Source organism: Bos taurus, chromosome 7 (genome assembly GCF_002263795.3).
Source record: "Bos taurus isolate L1 Dominette 01449 registration number 42190680 breed Hereford chromosome 7, ARS-UCD2.0, whole genome shotgun sequence".
In the NCBI taxonomy this organism is placed as follows: Eukaryota; Metazoa; Chordata; class Mammalia; order Artiodactyla; family Bovidae; genus Bos; species Bos taurus.
Genome location: NC_037334.1, coordinates 65,704,633 through 65,720,451, shown reverse-complemented (window position 1 = coordinate 65,720,451; position 15,819 = coordinate 65,704,633).

The following is a 15,819-nucleotide window of genomic DNA, read 5'->3' as shown; positions in this document are numbered from 1 at the left end:
TGGGGAGTGGAAATAGGATTAATATTTTTCTCCTGTTATTCTACGTTTGCATTTTCCCCAATAAACATTTCTTGCCTTTCTAGTAGGAAAAAATAGAATAAAAATTAATAGAAAAAAAGGCAAGTTTAATAAGATTCTTCCCTTGGAGTTCATAAATTCAAAAGTAAATTATTGAACATATAGTGTATATACTCATTTCAGGCTTGGCCACAGGAAGAAGATGAAATATAATCCAAGGCTTAAAAGAGTATAGCCTCTAGCAGGGAAGTTCAGACATACACACAGAAAAACAGCTGGTTATCTGTACAAGGCAGTGTGTGATATTGGTTTCAAACTTGATTGGTATGGATAAGAGCTCCTACATTCTCCTTATTTTTTCCCTATATTTTTTCCAAATAGCATTTGCACCTAGCACCAGGGTGCTGCAGTACACAGAGTTTCTACTGCACCAGCTTCTCCTATCACCACCCTTCTGGTAGGGAGGGGAATTGGGTCCTTATTCTTGGGGGCTTCCCAGATGGCTCAATGGGTAAAGAATCCTCCTGCAACGCAGGAAACACAGGAGATGCGGGTCAGATTTCTGGGTTGGGAAGATCCCTTGGAGAAGGGAATGACAATCTACTCCAGTATTCTTGCCTGGAGAATCCCATGGATAAAGGAGCCTATCGGGCTCCAGTCCAAAGGGTCACAAAGAGTTGAACACGACTGAGCAACTAGAAGAAAGCCCTAGAAGAAAGTATTGTCTTTGAATACTTTGAGCCCTAGAAGAAAGTATTGTCTGTGCCTTATATCTGTTATTCTTATTATTTTTGTGTGTGAAATATTTATACTGTATCACTGGCCATCATTTATTTGGACATCTATTTAAAAAAACTTTTTTGTTAAAGTATAGTTTTTTTTAATTAATTTTTTTGGCATACAGTAGGTTTACAATGTTGTGTTAGTTCCTCCTTTACAGCAAAATGAATCAGCTTTACATATACGTATGTCCCCTTTTTTGGATTTCCTATATCTGCTACTCCTGTATTCTTTAGAGTTCTCTTTACTTCTTACTGGGGAATGCCTCCTTACTACAGTCTCGTTATAATTAATAGATCTTTACCTTTCTCCATTGAAATTACTGTTTCTCTCCGAATTACCTCCAGCCTCTATGTATTTTTTGGGGGTGGGGCACATGCTTTTAACTAGCATTTACATACAATTTTGTAGTCTTTCTTTAGGGGAAACATGACTAATACAGAAGGGTCAGAGAGATACAACGTTGCTGTCTTTGAGGATGAAAGAAGGGAACCATGAGCTAAGGAATCACCTGCTTGCCTGGAAATAGGAATAGCTGTTTTAGGTGGCCTGGATTACAGGGCTCCAAGGACAGAGAAGCAATGCACTTTTGCCACGCAAGTCTCCAGCCTCCTTGACCTTCCCTGAGTTCCCAACACTGGACTGGAATGGTTGAGGAGCAGCCTAGAAACCACCTGAGGCAGGATTAAAGAAACCAGAGAAGCTCATCAAGATTAGGAGACCAACTATGTGAGATGAGATTAAAGGAGTACAAACCCTATTCACACCCTAATCTTGTCAGACCCCACCTTTGACCCTCTGGAGAAGGTAATGGCACCCCACTCCAGTACTCTTGCCTGGAAAATCCCATGGATGGAGGAACCTGGTAGGCTGCAGTCCATGGGGTCGCTAAGAGTCAGACACGACTGAGCGACTTCACTTTCACTTTTCACTTTTCACTTTCATGCATTGGAGAAAGAAATGGCAACTCACTCCAGGGTTCTTGCCTGGAGAATCCCAGGGAAGAGGGGATCCTGATGGGCTGCCGTCTATGGGGTCGCACAGAGTCGGACATGACTGAAGTGACTTAGCAGCAGCAGCAGCATAAAAACCCTCATCAAATTCCTTGGGGTTGAGACATAGTTTTTCAAGGCAGAAGCCTGGTGTGTTTCCCTTTGCCTGGCAAAGCAATAAAGCTATCCATTCTGCTTTACCTGCCCCACCCCCACCCCCAGCCCAGCCCAGCCCACCGCAAAGAGACAAAACAACAACAAAAGAAACCTTTATCATAAACTTTCCTTGTGTTATTATATAGATTAGTTACAAATAGTAAGATCTGAAAAAAATTCCAATCTCCTTGCTGGGGGAATAAATCTATAACTCCGGAAAGGAGATATGAATAAGTAGTCAGATACTGCAGGAATGAATACAGGAGAGAAGATTCTGTGATCTTGTCCTGCTTTGTGTAGGATTTAAGATTCTTGAAATGGCCCTGAGAGTCTGACTTACAAGTTTAGGTAATTAATTTACAACATTTGCTTAAGTGCTTAGAAATATCTGACTTTTTAGATTTGTAAGTCTACCCTGTTGGCCATTTCAAATGTTTGAGAAAATCAGGCACATTAAATTAGTAATTGTAGTTGGAAATGTCTAAGGAAATTTGATTAATTAAGGCTGTAAGTCTGTTCAATGTTTAAGGAGGACTGAATCTACTAAACTTAATAGTAATCACAGAACAAGTGAAAGTGATTGCTCTTATCTTTATACAAAAAGTTTACGAGATTTATAATAGAATAGTAAGGTTCATAAGTTGAACTTAAAGTCTTTAAGAAAAGCTAGGTTTTTAAATGGGCAACTAGCATTCTTTTCCATACCCAAACCTACCCCTAGGTATTTAAAATAGCAGATCAGTAGCCCCCAATTTTATAGTTCTAGCTGGGACCTCTCTTCTGAACTCCAGATAACAACATTCAGCTCTTTGCTTGGAATGCTTTAGAGGCATTGCAGACCACAATGTTCAAGTTAACTTTTTCTGACACCCAAATCCATAAACTCTAACCGGCATCATCCTTGACTCTCCCACCCTCTCCCTCTACTTCAAGCCAACCCATCGTCAAGGCATTTTCTTCTATTTCCAATAGATATTCAGAATTTCTCCCCTTCATTTTCTACAGCCAGCAGCTCAGCCCAGCCCAGCATGATCTTTTGCCTGGAATGTTTCACTGGCCTGTACCTAAATCACTCATTCTCTAGGGAGCAAACCTATACCATGCCACACCCTCCTTAAGGCCCCTCACCAGCTTCCCAGTGCATCCTGGGAAGCTGCCATCTCTTTGCCCTGCTTCTCGTTCCTCAGTTCTGTTATTCTTCTTTAAGCTCCTCAAATAAGCCAAGCTCCTTCCTACCTTCAGTTCAGTTCATTTCAGTCGCTCATATGTGTCCGACTCTTTGCGACCCCATGAATCACAGCACACCAGGCCTCCCTGTCCATCACCAACTCTCAGAGTTCACTCACACTCACGTCCATCAAGTCAGTGATGCCATCCAGCCATCTCATCCTCTGTCGTCCCCTTCTCCTCCTGCCCCCAATCCCTCCCAGCATCAGAGTCTTTTCCAATGAGTCAACTCTTCGCATGAGGTGGTCAAAGTATTGGGGTTTCAGCTTATGATCAGTACTTCCAATGAACACCCAGGACTGATCTCCTTTAGAATGGACTGGTTGGATCTCCTTGCAGTCTAAGGGACTCTCAAGAGTCTTCTCCAACACCACAGTTCAAAAGCATTAATTCTTCAGCGCTCAGCCTTCTTCACAGTCCAACTCTCACATCCATACATGACCACAGGAAAAACCATAGCCTTGACTAGAGGGACCTTTGTTGACAAAGCAACGTCTCTGCTTTTGAATATGCTATCTAGGTTGGTCATAACTTTCCTTCCAAGGAGTAAGCGTCTTTTAATTTCATGGCTGCAGTCACCATCTGCAGTGATTTTGGAGCCCCCCAAAAATAAAGTCTGACACTGTTTCCACGGTTTCCCCATCTATTTGCCATGAAGTGATGGGACCGGATGCCATGATCTTCATTTTCTGAATGTTGAGCTTTAAGCCAACTTTTTCACTCTCCACTTTCACTTCCATCAAGAGGCTTTTGGGTTCCTCTTCACTTTCTGCCATAAGGGTAGTGTCATTTGCATATCTGAGGTTATTGATATTTCTCCCGGCAATCTTGATTCCAGCTTGTGTTTCTCCCAGTCCAGCATTTCTCATGATGTATTCTGCATAGAAGTTAAATAAGCAGGGTGGCAATATACAGCCTTGACGAACTCCTTTTCCTATTTGGAACCAGCCTGTTGTTCCATGTCCAGTTCTAACTGTTGCTTCCTGACCTGCATACAAATTTCTCAAGAGGCAGGTCAGGTGGTCTGGTATTCTCATGTCCCTCAGAATTTCCCACAGTTTCTTGTGATCCACACAGTCAAAGGCTTTGGCATAGTCAATAAAGCAGAAATAGATGTTTTTCTGGAACTCTCTTGCTTTTTCCATGATCCAGCGTATGTTGGCAATTTGATCTCTGGTTCCTCTGCCTTTTCTAAAACCAGCTTGAACACCTGGAAGTTCACGGTTCATGTATTGCTGAAGCCTGGCTTGGAGAATTTTGAGCATTACCTTATTAGCATGTGCTGCTGCTGCTGTTGCTGCGTTGCTTCAGTCGCGTCTGACTCTGTGCGACCCCATAGATGGCAGCCCACCAGGCTCCCCCGTCCCTGGGATTCTCCAGGCAAGAACACTGGAGTGGGTTGCCATTTCCTTCTCCATATTAGCATGTGAGATGAGTGCAATTGTGCGGTAGTTTGATTATTCTTTGGCATTGCCTTTCTTTGGGATTGGAATGAAAACTGACCTTTTCCAGTCTTGTGGCCACTGCTGAGTTTTCCAAATATGCTGGCATATTGAGTGCAGCACTTTCACAGCATCATCTTTCAGGATTTGAAATAGCTCAACTGGAATTCCATCACCTCCACTAGCTTTGTTCGTAGTGATGCTTTCTAAGGCCCACTTGACTTCACATTCCAGGATGTCTGGCTCTAGGTAAGTCCCTTCCTACCTTGAGGGCTTTGAATTGGCAGTTCCCTCTGCCTGAAATGCTGTCCCGTCTGCTCCTCTATTTGAAGGCTCCATCCTTCAAATTTTAATTTAAATGTCATCTTCCTAGATGGCACCCCACTCCAGTACTCTTGTCTGGAAAATCCCATGGACAGAGGAGCCTGGTAGGCTGCAGTCCACGCAGTCGCTGAGAGTTGGACACGACTGAGTGACTTCACTTTCACTTTTCACTTTCATGCATTGGAGAAGGAAATGGCAACCCACTCCAGTGTTCTTGCCTGGAGAATCCCAGGGATGGGGAAGCCTGGTGGGCTGCCATCTATGGGGTCTCACAGAGTTGGACACGACTGAAGCTACTTAGCAGCAGCAGCAGCATCTTCCTAGAGAGTCTCTCCTGATTAAGAGCAGTTGGTTTCCCCCTGCCCATCACTATTCTTTATTCAGTGTCTTATAGCATTCATCACAACATGTAATTAATCTCTTTTGTTATTTTTGTTGTGTGACAGTCTCTCTTCATACATATAAACTCCATGAAGGCAGGAACAACTCCTGGATTATTTGTTGCTGTTGCTCCCCTGCCTGCAACATTAATTCTCCAATTCTGGTGGCTACCAGAGTAGAGAATCAGTCAATATTTTTTCAGTGTTCAACTATACCAAGATACTTATTAAATGAAAAAGAAACACAAACAGTATATAGAGTAGAAGCTCCATTTGTATTTCAAGAAAATTTTACACACACATATACATACACATGTATATGAAGGATACACAAGAAACTAGTAATTGTGGCTGCTTCTGTGGAGATTGCAGGTCAAGGGAGGAAAGGCAGAAAGAAGTTGAAGTTAGTAAACGTTTTCCCTAGTTGAATATTTTAGCATGTGACTATATTTTGTATGTAATAATAGCAAGACAAATACCTCTTTTGGTACTACTAGTAGGCAATATAGAATACCAAAAAAGTAAGAAGAATTTCAAAAGCCAGTCATCTAAATGGAATTGTGCTCGTGTTCAGTTGTGTCTGACTCTTTGCGACCCTATGGACTATAACCCACCAGGCTCGTCTGTCCATGGGATTTCCCAGGCAAGAATATGGGAGTGGATTGCCATTTCCTTCTCCAGGGGATCTTCCTGACCCAGGGACTGAACTGGAGTCTCCTATGGCTCCTGCATTGGCAGGTGGATTCTTTACCACTGAGCCACCACGGAAGCCCCCGAAATGGTATACATTTAGCCTCATTTTCCTCATTCCACCTATGAGATCTTCTGTGACTCTGGCTGTGGTCTGCAGTCTGGCACTTGAGCATGGCTCTTGGTATTGTGGATAAGAGCAAGGACTCCTTACTCAGAAGTACTTGGTTTGAATCCCAGCTCTGCCACTTTACTCCCTGTAGAACCGTTGACAGCTTAAACTATAAGAGCCTGAATTTTCTCCATCTGTAAAATGAGATGATGGCTCAGTGGTCAAGAATCTGCCTGGAAAGCAGGAGACACAGGAGACTTAAGTTTGATCCCTGGGTCAGGAAGGTCCCCTGAAGAAGGGAATGGCAACTGACTCCAGTATTCATACTGGAAAAATTCCATGAACAGAGGAGCCCAGTGGGCTATAGTCCAAGGGGCTGCCAAGAGTCGGACATGACAGAGCAATTAATCTCTCTTTTACAGGACTTTGAAAGTGAAAGTGAAGTCACTCAGTCATATCCGACTCGTTCCGACCCCATGGACTGTAGCCTACCAGGCTTCTCTGTCCATGGGATTTTCCAGGCAAGAACACTGGAGTGGGTTGCCATTTCCTTCTCCAGGGGATCTTCCTGACCTAGGGATTGAACCCAGGTCTCCTGCATTGCAGGCAGACGCTTTCCCTCCTGAGCCACCAGTGAAACTTAGATGTGATCAATGTAAAGCACTTAGCACAATGTCTAGCACATAGTAAGTGCTCAATATGCAGCAGTTATTATTTCATATATTACATGCTAACAGCTCTAAGCTTCCTACTGAGCTCAGGTTTCTGCATGTTAGGGAAGGAGACATCATATGACAAGATGGCAGGGTGGCACTGCTTATCTGCCAGCTGTTTGGCTTCTACATAGGTGGTCTCCATATCCATCTACCCAGCAATAATTGGGAAATTTTGATTATTTTATTGCATCTTAATCTCATAAAATCCTGTGAATGGAAAAATGAAAGTACTAACAGTAGTGATGTGACATGTTTCTTACCAAGTGAGAGTGACAAATCCACAGAATGAGAGAAAATGTTGAGAAGTCACATATACAAAAAGCTTGTATACAGAATACATAACACAACTCAATAATAAAAAGACAAGCCAATTAAAAAGTGGACAAAGGGTTTGAATAGATATTTCTCCAAAGAGGCTATACAAATGACCAATAAGCACATGAAAAGATGCTCAACATCACTAATTGTTCAGCTCAGTTCAGTCACTCAGTCATGTTCAACTCTTTGCGACCCCATGAACTGCAGCATGCCAGGCCTCCCTGTCCATCACAACTCCTGGAATCCACCCAAACCCATGTCCATTGAGTCAGTGATGCCATCCAATCATCTCATCCTCTGTTGTCCCCTTCTCCTCCTGCCCTCAATCTTTCTCAGCATCGAATCAGGTGGCCAAAGTATTGAAGTTTCAGCTTTAGCATCAGACCTTCCAGTGAACACCCAGGACTGATCTCCTTTAGGATGGACTGGATGGATCTCCTTGTAGTCCAAGGAACTCTCAAGAGTCTTCTCCAACACCACAGTTCAAAAGCATCAATTCTTTGATGCTCAGCTTTCTTTATAGTCCAACTCTCACATCCATACATGACCACAGGAAAAACCATAGCGTTGACTAGATGGACTTTGACAAAGTAATGTCTCTGCTTTTTAATATGCTGTCTAGGTTGGTCATAACTTTCCTTCCAAGGAGTAAGCGTCTTTTAATTTCATGGCTGCAGTCACCATCTGCAGTGATTTTGGAGCCCAGAAAAATAAAGTCAGCCACTGTTTCCCTATCTATTTGCCATGAAGTGATGTGACTGGATGCCATGATCTTCATGTTCTGAATGTTGAGCTTTAAGCCAACTTTTTCACTCTTTCACTTTCATCAAGAGGCTCTTTAGTTCTTCTTCACTAATTGTTAGGGAAAAGTAAATAAAAGCCACACTAAAATATTGCTTCACACCTACTAGAATGGCTACAGTCAATGAGATGGACCACAGCAAATGCTGGTGAGGATCTGAAGAAACTGCAATGTGCATCTGTTGGTATAAATGCAAAATGGTGATGCCACTGTGGAAAACAGTTCAGCAGTTCCTCAAAATGTTAAACACAGAATTACCATACGACCTAGCAAGTCCACTTTTAGGTATCTGCCTGAGAAACAAATGCATATATCTACACAGAAACCTGGACATGAATGTTCATAGCAGCATTATTCATATGGCCCAAAACGTGGAAACACCCCAAAAATCTATCAACTGATGAACAGATAAAGAAAATGTGGTCTACCCAGACATCTATAAAAAGGAATGAAGTACTGATACACATTACAATATGTATAAACCTTGAAAACATGCTAAGGGAAAGCCAAACACAAATGGTCACATACTTTATGATTCCATTTATGTGAAATGTCCAGAAAAGGTAAATCCATAGAGACAGTAAGATTTAGTGGTTGCCAGCGGCTCAGGGACTTGGGGGGTTGAGTGTTGGAGGGGAGTGATTGCCCATGGGTACAGGGTTTCTTTGTAGGGGGACAAGTGTTCTGGAACTAGGAAGTGGTAATGGCTTCATAACCTTGTGAATATACTAAGAACATTGAGTTTTGTACTCTAAATGGGTGAATTAAAGCTCAATAAAGCTGTTTTAAAAAGGAAAAAAGGATACTATTAACTCTTTATAATTGATACAGAAATAATTAGATTTGTTGAAAGGGATACATCTTTAGCCTCCACTAAATATTCTTAAGCCTGTTTTTTGATTTGTGAAGGGAGTCAAACTGAAGATATATTAGCCAAGACTGAATATATATCATCCAAGAGTGTGTCCAAAAACGCAGGTGTAATTGGCAGTGTTATACCACGTTTTATTACCTAGGAACAGATGTGCTCTGTTGACAGAGTACATTTGTTGTTTGACTTTTGACGTTAGTCACATTTTCAGAAGTGAATTTATGTATGGACTTAGGGGCCTGTGTATACTCTGTCATAGGGAAGGCAAATGTGCCCTTAGCCGTCTCCACTTCTTTCTTCAATGCCAGGTCACCAAGCAAGTTTCTAAGGAATAATTCAACCGAGACTAGTAGACTGCATATAATTATTTGGCTCACTGGAAAATTCTAATGCCCATAAAAAAAAATCAACTTTTGATTTATCAATCTTCTGTGAATGTGATCAGAAAAAGGTCCTAGAAAGCAGTTTCATTTTGGCCTTAACTAAATACACAACTAATGCTGAAATAAATAACGAGTGTTAATAAACCTCACAAAACTAAAATTCCAGAGGGAAGTATTTGGTTCACCATGGCTCAACAATTTCCAAAGTCCGAATCAGTTCTGCTAAGAGCTGGGGATAAAATGGTGACCAGTACAGAAAAAGCCTTACCCTCATGAAGTCCAGTGAAGGAGAAAGACATCAAACACCCGAACAAATAAGTAAAATAACATTTAAAATAATCCTCATTCACTAATTTCTTGTTTGCAAATTCTTATACTCACTAAAATATAAGCTCAAAACTGATACTTGGCGCATATTTTAAAGGCTACTTTACTATTATTTATTTATTATTAGTTAATTTGGCTGTGCCCCGAGGCATGTGGGATCTTAGTTCCCTGACCAGGGATCGAACCTGTGCCCCTGCATTGCAAGTGTGGAGTCTTAACCACTGGACTGCTAGGGAAAGTCCCCTTGCTGCAGTTTTGAGGTCACTTGTGGTCATGTTCACGTGTAGAGTGGTGAAAAATTGGAGTTGCCCAACACGCATGTTCCCAGCTGTGGTCCATTGAGCTCTCACACTGTAAGCAAGAGTCCTTCTTGCCATTATTCTGTGCCACAATTTTTACATTTTTGTGCTTTTGTTGGTGATTTTGGTTTTTAGATGTCCTGTAAGCATAGTGCTGAGGTGCTGTCTCGTGTTCCTAAGCACAGAAGGCCAGGTTGTGCCTGATGGAGAAAAGATATATGTTAGATAAGTTTCACTGCAGCTTGAGTTAGTGTTGTTAGCTGTGAGTTCAACGTGAATGAATTAATGATCTATATGAAATGAGGTCTCTTTAAACAGAAATGCGCACAGAACAGGTTATGTATTGATGGCGTGATGACAGTGTGGTGACCAGAGGCTGGAGGAACCTAACCCCGTGCTTCCCCTGGGACCGATAGTTCTGTATTCACTCATCTGACGTCCGCAGCAACTTTACTGAACAAAACTACTGTGCGTCATGGGAATGGGCTGTTTTGTTAGGATAAGCAAGAGAAGGGGAGCTACAGAGGTGCTGAGAAAGAGTGGAATGATGTGCGTGTGTCTATTCTCGATAGAGAGGCCTCTTGAGTGAGGCCTCTGACAGCTGAGCTGAGACCCAAAGGGGGAAAAGAAACTGCTGAGCAGGTGGAGAACATTCCAAGCAGAGGGACCAGTGGTGTCTGGAGATGGGAAAGCCTTGACCTGTGTGGGCACCTGAGCTCTGCTGGGAGGTGATGGAGAAGTGGCCAAGGGCCAGCTCCAAAGGAGCTTTGGGACCTGGCTAAGAAGTAGTAAACCATATTAGCTGCAGAAGTCAATCAACAAAGATGTACTGAAACATGTACTGTGGGCTTGTACACCTCCCAACAGGGCTCTGGTGCCCACACAGGCCAAGGCTTTTCCATCTCCAGACCCCACTGGTCACTCTGCTGCAAGCACTTCAGCACTATGCTTGCAGGGCATCTTAAAACTAAAACCACCCACAAAAGCACAAAAATGTAAGAAGTGCGGCACAGAGTAAGACAGCAAGAAGGATCCTTGTTTACGGTGTGAGAGCTGAATTGACCTCAGTTGGGAACATGCATGTTGGGCGACTCCAATCTTTCACCACTCTACACATGCACGTGTCCACAAGTGACCTCAAGATTGCAGCAAGGGGACTTTCCCTAGTGGTCCAGTGGTTTAAGACTCCCCACTTTCAATGCAGGGGGGTGCAGGTTCGATTCCTGGTCAGGGAACTAAGATCCCATTGGAAGCTGCAACAAGTAGACAGTACAGCTGGAGTCAAGTAATTCTCCTCACCTGCCTGGGTCCTTGTCTGTTCTTATCAAGAGGTGTGAGAGGTTGCAGGTGGTCCCTTATTCACCTCTGTTTTTCCCAGGCCAAGGGCAGAGCTGGACACAGACCAGGGGCCACCATAAGCCCCCAGAATACGTTTCAGTACGTTTGCTGGCTGAATTCTGCAGCTGTGTAGAAACCATGGCGAGGACTTTTCTTAGAACCTGGACAAATTTGGCATTTATGTCTCTGCCTCCCAGGCTGACTGACAGGCCAATGGTGGGGGATCTGAGCTCCCAGCTCCAGCAAAGCCAGACTCGCCATCCCCTTCTCCCATCCCCAGGCAGGAGCTGGCGGGAGATCAGACGCTGCTTCAGTGCCAAGGAGCTCATGAACAAAGGCTGTAAAAGTTGCTAAGAAACCTGCTTTTTCTGAGGGCTCACCGTGTTCCTTTGTTTCTGTGGCGTTCTGTTGTGAGAGTGGGTGTGAAGTGCGCCCAGGGCTGTCACTATGCCAGCCCCAAACCAAGTCAGACTTGAAGGCAAAGAGCTGCAGACTGCTCTGAGCATCATCCAGGAAGCCAGGTATGCTAAGCCTGGAACAAAAGAGGAGGCAGCTGCCTGAGGCCAGAGATTGGCAGAACTGTGAGCAGCTGCAGGAAGCCAGGTCTGGATGCCGACTCCTGGACCCACTCCACCAGAAGCCCAGAAACCTGAAGGTGGGAGATACCACTAAGAAAACCCGGAGGGGACTCCATTTCCTGGGTAAACTTGGAAAATAAATCCCTGACAAGATCTGGGCCATTTCAAAATATGAGATGCAAGATCTAGAGGACTAGAAGGTTCCAGGCTGACCTTTATTTAACTTGCTCCCCTTCTTCTCATGGCCATAAGGAGAACCTGAGGCCCAGGGCGGAGAAGGGACTTGCTCAGGGACACCCAGCATACGACAGACAGGAGAACTCACTCTAGGGTCTGTGGGCTGTGAGTGTAATTTGAAACTAGACTATTCATCCATTCGTCCATTTATCAAGTACTTATTGAACCCTTACTAAGTGCCAGGGCCCAAAGCCCCAACCCCAATCACACAAGGAGAAAAAAAAGGATGCAAACCTTTGAGGGAATTGCCACATTCTCTGAATCTGTTTCCAAGTAAGCAACAAGGAGGAACTCCCACTGTGTGTGTGGCTACGTGCTCTACTTACCTTGGATTCTCTGCTCGCGTGTAGGGCTGGGAGGACGAGGAGCTGAAATGGATGAGACACGTGAGGGCCAGCCGCCCTGGATTTGTTTGTCACCCTGCAGGCTCCAGGTCCTAGTATGTGCCCTGCACCTTGAGCAACTCATTCCTGGCTCTAGACTTCAGTTCAAGGGCACCGTTTATGCTCTCTCTGCCCCAAACCTTTAATGGTTCCTCCTGCCTTTGAAATAAAGATCAGAGACCCTGTAACATGGCCCACAGGGCCCCAGAGGGTCTGGTTTGGTTTGCCTCCTTGTCTCCTCTCTCTCCCACTCTGCTCCAGCCTCACAGACCTTCATACCTGTCACGATTCTACACAGGGTGTTCGGCCAGGTTGCCCCTACACCTGGAATGTTCTCAACTTTTGAAAAAAAAAAAAAGTGAAGTGAAAGCGTTAGTCGCTCAGTCATGTCCGACTCTGTGATCCCATGAACTGTAGCCGACTAGGTTTTTCTGTCCGTGAAATTCTCCAGGTGAGAATACTGGAGTCAGTTGCCATCCCCTTCTCCAGGGAATCTTCCTGACCCAGGGATGGAACCTGTTTCTCGTGCATTGCAGGCAGGTGGTTTTATTTACTGTCTGAGCTACCACGGAAGCCCCCACTTTATTTCCTAGTAAATTCTTTAAAGACACCATTAAAACATTTATAATTTATGGGTGTTTATAAAAGATTTTCAAACAAACAAGAAATGCAAGTTATGAAAGACAGATTCTACTTTCTTGCTCCAGGGCTCAAACCTGCACAGTGGCCTGTAATCAGATCCCGGGTCTGTAAAGGAACCTTCGCCAAGCCACGGTCCACAGCGCCCTCTAGTGGGCTCTGAATGACAGCACCAGGGTAGCTTCTGCTCATGTCTCCAGCTCCACACCAAGACTCAACTATAGCAGAACAGGCGGAGCTGGAAGCACCATGGGAAAACTCCCTTCACTGTGTAAAACTGGGACCTAGCTAGGAGACAGGATTTGTGTAAGATCTCACCTTGCACAGCAGGGCCAGCCAGGGTTCTTTCCAGCACATGGTATTATGTAATCCAACCCTCATAATGCTTTGGTATGCAGGGACTTGTGGCTCATGGGTGAGCGCAAGAAATGAGCTAAGCTTGTTCATGTTGTCATTGAAATCCTCCACTCCGGGGTGTAGTCTGTAAGATCCTTTGTGCACTACCTGGGCTAAGTCTGTGAGCTCACCTCCTTCCCCGCCTCCAACACAGGAACTCCTTCCTGCCTCAGGATCTCTGCACTGGCCGTTCCCTTTGCCCAGAATACATCACCAGATGGTCAACACCGAAATCAGATTGATTATATTCTTTGCAGCCAAAGATGGAGAAGCTCTATACAGTCAGCAAAAACAAGACCGGGAGCTGACTGTGGCTCAGACCATGAACTCCTTATTGCCAAATTCAGACTTAAATTGAAGAAAGTAGGGAAAACCACTAGACCATTCAGGTATGACTTAAATCAAATCCCTTATGATTATACAGTGGAAGTGAGAAATAGATTTAAGGGCCTAGATCTGATAGATAGAGTGCCTGATGAACTATGGAATGAGGTTCATGACATTGTACAGGAGACAGGGATCAAGACCATTCCCATGGAAAAGAAATGCAAAAAAGCAAAATGGCTGTCTGGGGAGGCCTTACAAATAGCTGTGAAAAGAAGAGAAGCGAAAAGCAAAGGAGAAAAGGAAAGATATAAACATCTGAATGCAGAGTTCCAAAGAATAGCAAGAAGAGATAAGAAAGCCTTCTTCAGCGATCAATGCAAAGAAATACAGCAAAAGAGACACCGATGTATAGATCAGTCTTATGGACTCTGTGGGAGAGGGAGAGGGTGGGGAGATTTGGGAAAATAGCGTTGAAACATGTATAATATGTATGAAACGAGTCACCAGTCCAGGTTCGATGCACGGTACTGGATGCTTGGGGCTGGTGCACTGGGACGACCCAGAGAGAGGGGAGGGGAGGGAGGAGGATGGAGGGTTCAGGATGGGGAACACAGGTATACCTGTGGTGGATTCATTTCGATATTTGGCAAAACTAATACAATATTGTAAAGTTTAAAAATAAAATTAAAAAAAAAAAAAAAGAAATAGAGGAAAACAACAGAATGGGGAAGACTAGGGATCTCTTCAAGAAAACCAGAGATACCAAAGAAACATTTCATGCAAAGATGGGCTCGATAAAGGACAGAAATGGTATGGACCTAACAGAAGCAGAAGATATTAAGAAGAGATGGCAAGAATACACAGAAGAACTGTACAAAAAAGATCTTCACAACCCAGATAATCATGATGGTGTGATCACTGACCTAGAGCCAGACATCCTGGAATGTGAAGTCAAGTGGGCCTTAGACAGCATCACTAGGAACAAAGCTAGTGGAGGTGATGGAATTCCAGTTGAGCTATTCCAAATCCTAAAAGATGATGCTGTGAAAGTGCTGCACTCAATATGCCAGCAAATTTGGAAAACTCAGCAGTGGCCACAGGACTGGAAAAGGTCAGTTTTCGTTCCAATCCCAAAGAAAGGCAATGCCAAAGAATGCTCAAACTACCACACAATTGCACTCATCTCACACGCTAGTAAAATAATGCTCAAAATTCTCCAAGCCAGACTTCAGCAATATGTGAACCGTGAACTTCCTGATGTTCAAGCTGGTTTTAGAAAAGGCAGAGGGACCAGAGATCAAATTGCCAACATCCGCTGGATCATGGAAAAAGCAAGAGAGTTCCAGAAAAGCCATCTATTTCTGCTTTATTGACTATGCCAAAGCCTTTGACTGTGTGGATCACAAGAAACTGTGGAAAATTCTGAAAGAGATGGGAATACCAGACCACCTGATCTGCCTCTTGAGAAATTTGTATGCAGGTCAGGAAGCAACAGTTAGAACTGGACATGGAACAACAGACTGGCTCCAAATAGGAAAAGGAGTTTGTCAAGGCTGTATATTGTCACCCTGTTTATTTAACTTCTATGCAGAGTACATCATGAGAAACGCTGGACTGGAAGAAACACAAGCTGGAATCAAGATTGCCGGGAGAAATATCAATAACCTCAGATATGCAGATGACACCACCCTTATGGCAGAAAGTGAAGAGGAACTCAAAAGCCTCTTGATGAAAGTGAAAGTGGAGAGTGAAAAAGTTGGCTTAAAACTCAACATTCAGAAAACGAAGATCATGGCATCCAGTCCCATCACTTCATGGGAAATAGATGGGGAAACCGTGGAAACAGTGTCAGACTTTATTTTTGTGGGCTCCCAGATCACTGCAGATGGTGACTGCAGCCATGAAATTAAAAGATGCTTACTCCTTGGAAGCAAAGTTATGACCAACCTAGATAGCATATTCAAAAGCAGAGACATTACTTTGCCAACAAATGTTCGTCTAGTCAAGGCTATGGTTTTTCCTGTGGTCATGTATGGATGTGAGAGTTGGACTGTGAAGAAGGCTGAGCGCCGAAGAATTGATGC